This window comes from Acyrthosiphon pisum, chromosome A2 (assembly GCF_005508785.2).
Source record: "Acyrthosiphon pisum isolate AL4f chromosome A2, pea_aphid_22Mar2018_4r6ur, whole genome shotgun sequence".
NCBI lineage: Eukaryota > Metazoa > Arthropoda > Insecta > Hemiptera > Aphididae > Acyrthosiphon > Acyrthosiphon pisum.
The window spans coordinates 65657142-65664050 of record NC_042495.1 but is presented as its reverse complement, the minus strand read 5'-3'; the positions used below and the strand labels follow the sequence as shown (position 1 = coordinate 65664050).

Here is a 6909-nt window from a genome sequence, read left to right as displayed (position 1 = left end):
AACCATTTTGTACGTATATATTTTGGAGAGATGATGACAATTTGGAAACTAGTAACTTTGATACTTATTTACGTATGGCATACGATATACCTACCTAATATAGTCTATAAGTACAAAAGTATAAGTATAATATTATATATATTTGTATAAGAATATTTTAAGTCCTAACCTTTTACGATTTCTGAAGACGGTTTGTGAAAACATATGGTTTGATATTTTATTTCAACACAAAAAATTAATTGGTAGAAATATGGTAAATTTATAAAAAAAATTAGACCAATTTATTCGCACATCTATTATTTCAGTTGGAAACTTAATACATTTTAATTGCTTCTTTACATATTATAAAATGCTTTTTTTACTATTTATTTAGCCTGAATTTATTAAACCCTAATAACGTATTTTCCACACACAATTTCACTCAGGCACATGCCTCCCTGAAAATTTTATATTTAAATATACGACTATAAATTACAATGTAATACAAGTTACCTACTATGGTTGGGAAACTAATTTGATTATTTTTAAATATTTCTAATGTTGCAATAATTTTATAGGTAAGCCATATGAATCCATCGGACATTATTACCAGTTCTATTTCAATAATTAGTACTTACAGAAAAAATATAAAACTAATTCTTATATGCTATAATATTATATCGTAATTGTTCAGAAATGAATGTTATTGCTAGGCAACATTTTATGAATTAAAACTTTTACAGCTTTTGAGTTAGATATTTCAATTCAATACATTTAGCAAATATATAAATCAGAATATAACATTTAGTAATAAAATAGGTACCATAAGATATTATGAGCCATAAAGAGATTTTTGATTTCCCTTCATTTAATGGAGAACATCCATATATAGTATGATTCAATATAGCATAAAATATATATCTTTAATATTATTAATATTTTTAATCGACATAATAATATAAGATGTTTGCGTTTTGTTTTACTTACAGGGTATTTTAATGGTTCCGTGGAATTATAGTCCGTGTGTTTTAGTGGCAGCAAGTTGGTGTTTGACTCACTTCACACCGATCACTAGACAATAGTAATATACGAGTACCTATTTTTCTTTTCTTTAAACCTTTTAAATCTATAACTTTCATATATACCTATATCGTTATACATATACATATATTTTTACTCTCTTTTTTTTCCTATATAATATGTTTGTAAAAGAGTTATTTAATATTTTATTTTATATTTTATTTTATAAAATATTAAATAACTAAATAGTAATAATGATACAGTACATGGTAGTTATTTAGTTAAGTAGGTAGATACATAATTATAATTTACAAGCTGAACCCATGGACTTCGTTGCCCGTTAAATGTACCATCACTATATGACTCAAACTTTGTTCAATTCGTTATTTAATATTCGGTGTATGGTGTTTAAAATTTATCTTAACTTTTCCGTTGCCCGGAATAAAAATTCTGATTCGAAGCAGTATATTATCAGGTAGGCAATCTACCTGCGGTAGATCGCGGACCCCTAGTTTGTAAGTAAGTGTATGATTTACTCTAAAGTATCAAAGTTATATCAAGTTTATCGTATTCTACCTATGGTGGATTAATATAATCAATTAATACAAAATCCTAACCTAACCTGTTGTGTCACTGTTGTATTTTTGACATCCAGATTTCCTACTTTTCTGGTGGATTTTCCTAAAATTTTGTTTTATAATAACCTTCTCCGTGATATACTCTTTCGTTAAAAAAAATCAAGAAAATCTGATAAGTAGTTCCAGAATTGACCCTGTACAAAGAATTTCATTTCACATTTATATAGTTAGAAGATATTGACAAAGAAAAATAATACAAATCAACAAAGGTGCCCGTAACCAATAGCAAGCAATATACAATACACTATAATTATTATTTTAATCCACAACTTAACTTGTTGTTTTTGCCATGTCGCCAGGCGTGCACTTAAGAGGCTATAACTCCAGAACCACTTATCGCACAGTGTAAAAACTTCACAGAAACCATCTACATATCAATCTTAATATGCCCTGAAACATTTATCGAAATCGGTTTGGTGGATCTTGAGTTATAAAATTTATTCAAAATGTACACTTATTTTTATATATATAGATAACACATAGGATTATAGGAATATCAATTCATTGGCGGAATTGGGGATGGACTTAGCGGGACTTAGTCCCCCCAAATGTCGGTCGAATCCCCCCAGTTCAAAATCTAGTAATTAGTACTAATTTTTGTATTCTGTGGTACTAAGCAATATGGCTTATGGGGAGGGAGGCTTGAGTCCTCCCAAAAATTTAGTCAATTTGCGCCTATGAATATCATATATTATTGTGATCTGCCATTTGCGTAAAATGTATTAATTTTTTTTCTGTATACCTACTCTATTCAGCATTATGAATATATCAATTCAAAATCCATACAAAGTGATTGCAGGATATGTCTCGACAGGCCATATACATGATTCGCCTAAACATCAAATTTGTTTAGCGATAGGAGCAGTGTCCCATCCAAATCCGCTGGTTGTATTTGTGTTAATCAAAGCGAGTAGTATCGATAACAGATATATTAATATTAATACTTATTATATTATATAATATATTATACGATATTTACCATTTTGCATATTATAGGTATTAAAAATATATATTTCATGCTATATAATATATTAGGTAATATCTATTTGTCAGTCTACAAAGCACTGGTATCAATAAAAATCATTATTTTGAATGTTTTTTTATTTTAATACCAATGTTATAAAAATTATGTAGTAATACCGACGAAATTTAATTTTTATCGAAAGAGCTTCATCCGTTTTTAAGGTATGTTTTCAGTCTGGGGTGAACTGTCGCAATATTTTGGCAGTGGCAATTTGCAAAATAGTCCAAAGTTTTGAAAGTTCATGAATAGGTACCTCAACGACATTCTAACGTAAAGTCATAATATATATTACATAAATATCTCCTAACTATTTTAATTTTTTTTTTCAAATTTTTCATTGACAACAAACTAATATGAGTAATATGATCGTATAATTTCTCAATATCGTTTTTACCAGAACATAATGTAGGTACCTACTATTTACTATTATAATGATATTAGTTATAAATTATAATATTATATTGTTTTAAATTTTACATATATAGTATTACATCATTACATCACTACTGCAGGATTGTGCTGAGTTGAATGAAGCGAAACGATATGATACTGATATACACGTCATTATCCTGCAACAGCCTCGATGTCCTGTCATTAATAGTACATTTATAAATTATGTATATGTATATAAATATATAATATGTATTATGTATAGTTAATAACATTATACTAGTCCCTGTGTGTGTTCTACAGTCCTATCCGAAACTGTAGCCTAACCCAACATGTGAGGAATGCTCGTTTATTTTAAATTTTAATTCGTATTTTCCCGGACGGTGCAGGAGGGGCGCAGTGGCGTACACAAATATTTTCGATGGGAGGGGTTATAACTTATATTAAACAATTATATATATTATATATCTGGTACATAATATTATAATGTTTGTAGATATTACTATATCCAGCAAGAACTTGACTTTGAGATTATTGACTAAAGAAATAGCAGGCTTGGCCGCAATGTAAATATCACTAATTTGATATTTAGACTTTAAAAAAATGTAGTGACCATATTATATCAGTATTATAAGTTAAAATTATTATATCCGAACATATTATAACAGTTATAACATAATATAACCAGTTGCGACCATTAATAAATAAAACAAATTCATACAAAAAACCCACGAAAAAGGACTTTTAGTATTTCTCAAATTTTCCGATTTTTCTTTCTGTATAAAAACCTTATTCGGAATATTACGAATATTTAAAAAAAATGAGTCAAATCGGGCCAGCTGTTAAGTCGATTCAATGTCACTTCATGTATTTTTAAGAACTACCCTCTATAAAGCGGCATTAATTTCGAGAAAATTGCAATTTTTAATTTTTTTTTCCTTTACTCGCACTAAATTACCTACCTTTCTGCCATATTTCCTGTTTCTACCTATACGGAAGTACCTTATAATTTTTATGATCAGTCAGTCAGTAACAAAAATTCAAACTTAAAAGCAGAGCTTCTCTTTTGAAAAGGCTTAATATTAAGGCCTCAATTTTTTACAATATCCTAAGCTACATAAGTTTAATCAATGTTTCAAATATCAAAAGTCCATCTTAAGATGAAACAGAGGTCTGACTATATTATGAGGGTTAGAAAAACCGGCTGAAGCCCTTTCGTGTAAAGATACACGGGTATTTCTGAAATTAGGGTGGCGCACTACCATGCGCTCATATATTAGTGTATAATACAGTAATAATATCTATTATAATACAGGATTGTTGTTTTTGTTGTGCTGGTATAGGTGATACCTGGGTTCCAGCATTCATCATACATCAACTATCAACAGTTAAAATATAACGCGGTCGAACCAGTGGACGAAAACTGCGACTCTTCGTATTGGTTTCTAGCCAAACATTCAACGTACAAAGGAAATTTTTTTTACGAGTACTTATTAATGAACCAGATCCCGTGTCCGTACGTGTATTGCCATTATTCCAACTCCACGACATGTCCGATTAATAAAGAGATAAAGGTTAGTAGTTATATATAAATATATATCATAATGCATTATATGAATATGTATATTATACCTATTATGTGTTTGTTCTGTAAATTGGGCGGATTATATACCAACATACATTTACATACTGCTATATAGCCATTAGCCATACATAGGTAATACGAAACTATGAAATAAAAACTATTGTAGATAGACCAACCGCGATAGTATAGATGTAAGGCGTATATCTAACTTATGTCTTACATGTATGATATGTGGAAATAATTGCACAATACTATTAGGTGTGTAAACAGTAAATATAACTAACATAAAGATATAGAAACCATGGACGCAAATAGGGGGAGGGCTTTAGGGGCTAAGCCCTCCCAAAAAAGTCCATAGCCCCCCAAACATTTCCTACATTTTGTTTTAAGCTTATACAATATTATCAAAGTAAGGCTTTAGCCCCACCCAAATCCCAAACGCTATTTGCGCCTATGATAGAAACAAAAGTTGTTACAAAACTAAATAATTACTTAAATTAATCCTTTTTGAACCACGGGTAATTATGGTATTATTATCAAAAGTTGTGTAATATGTTCAGTGTTTTTTAATTTCGTATCATAATGTTTAAAATATAGAATTGTTGACGTTTTCGACAGGCTTACGGCTTTATTTTCTAACATTATGGCAGGTAGGTACTTATAGTCCCGTGAGATATTTCTGCTGATTGATACTGCATTACTGCAACATTAGAGTTGCTTGGTTTAAAATAGGGTGTTGGAAGCAAACAAAAAGTGTCTAATCTTCACTGCAGAAGTAGTATATACCTACCCATGCCATCGATATATAAATTATTGTAAAATGTGGTGGTGACAAACAAGAGTTTTTAGGTACCTAGGTGCTCCAACTTCAGTATGGATTATGTTTCTAATTGAGGATGTGATTTTGTCTATTTTTACCTGAAAGGTTTGATTAGATACGAAGTCAAGTAAGGTTTATGAATTATGATGGTATATGCATATTAGAATGAGTTTATATATCAGGCCATCGTGCCCCACTTCGTCTAAGGCTTTCTCGGCGTACAGCTGCTTTTCTATTTTTTACGGTTGATAGCGATAATATGACGTTGAGGAAGGGTGTAGAATGTTTTTCCATTGTTATTGTTTTGCGAATGACCTTTTTTATTGGCCTAATAAAAAATAAAATCAAAAATTCAAAAACTAGTAAAATAAAATGTAATAATATCTTAGTTTGACATGATTAGTGATATTATTTATCTACAAAAAAAAAAAAGGTGGGTAAGTGGATTTCGCTCTGCTGTACAGTAGGTTACAAGTGGGTCACTGTATAATGGATGGTATTAAATTTGAATTCAATGATATAATATCATTGTATAAGAAAAACGATTCTGAGCGGAGACGGTATGTTAGTCTAGGTATAAGACATAATATTATATTAGGTACCTATAATAAATTCCAAATTAATCATATCATAATATTTATTAGGTACTTATAACGCGTTATACATCAACAAAAAACCGTGGTACTATCATAGATATATAATAGTATACTTTAGAAGTTTCAAGTACCCACGAATAATATTATACAATCACAACAAAATAACTAAAATAGTTATCCTAGGTTTTTAATATGTAATTTCGTCCAAATTTGTACTTAAAATGACTATAAAAATAAACTGCGTAAATGTATTTTTTAGATTTTTTGGTAACAGTATTAATTACTTACGTGGAATCTTGTTTTAAATTTTCAATTCTTAGATACAAAAATTGAACATTTTATAAATTTTTAACTACAAAATAATTTTTCAAATTAAAATTTGATAAATTTTGTCCAAATTTGATCTTTAAATGCTTATAAAAAAAAATTGTGCCTATGTATTTTTAATAATTTTCAACTGATATTGTAACAATATATCAGGAGCTTTGTATTAAATTTATACACTTTTTGGCCCAACAGATAAAACTTTATTGATATTTATAGAAAAAAAAACGAAAAAAATTTCAAACTGAAAATGTCCGTAAACAGCTCAAAAAGAGTCAAATTATTTTAAAAATTTTATCGTATATATAAAATGCTAATATTAACATTCAGTGAAATTTTCAAGTTTCTACAGTCACTCGTTTTTTAATTACAACAAAATAAGAAAATTGTTACGTAAGAAATCGAGTGAATATCAAATGTTGTAAAAATATGAATTTCAAACGCCCATAAAAATTTAATTTGAGTTTCTTATAGATATTTTTTGTTTGATAAAGGTAGATAATATTATAAGGAATCTTGTATTACATTTTCAT

The 6909-nt window shown here is 28.8% G+C and overlaps 1 long non-coding RNA gene across 1 annotated transcript in view; it reads left to right on the top strand.

The window, feature by feature from the left end:
• The first annotated feature begins 809 nt into the window (after positions 1-809).
• LOC100571714 overlaps positions 810-6909 on the top strand; it is an 8861-nt gene continuing 2761 nt past the window's right edge. Inside the window, exons 1-2 of the long non-coding RNA XR_003839646.1 lie at positions 810-1060; positions 4395-4625. This is a non-coding gene — a long non-coding RNA (uncharacterized LOC100571714). The remainder of the gene's footprint in view (positions 1061-4394; positions 4626-6909) is intronic.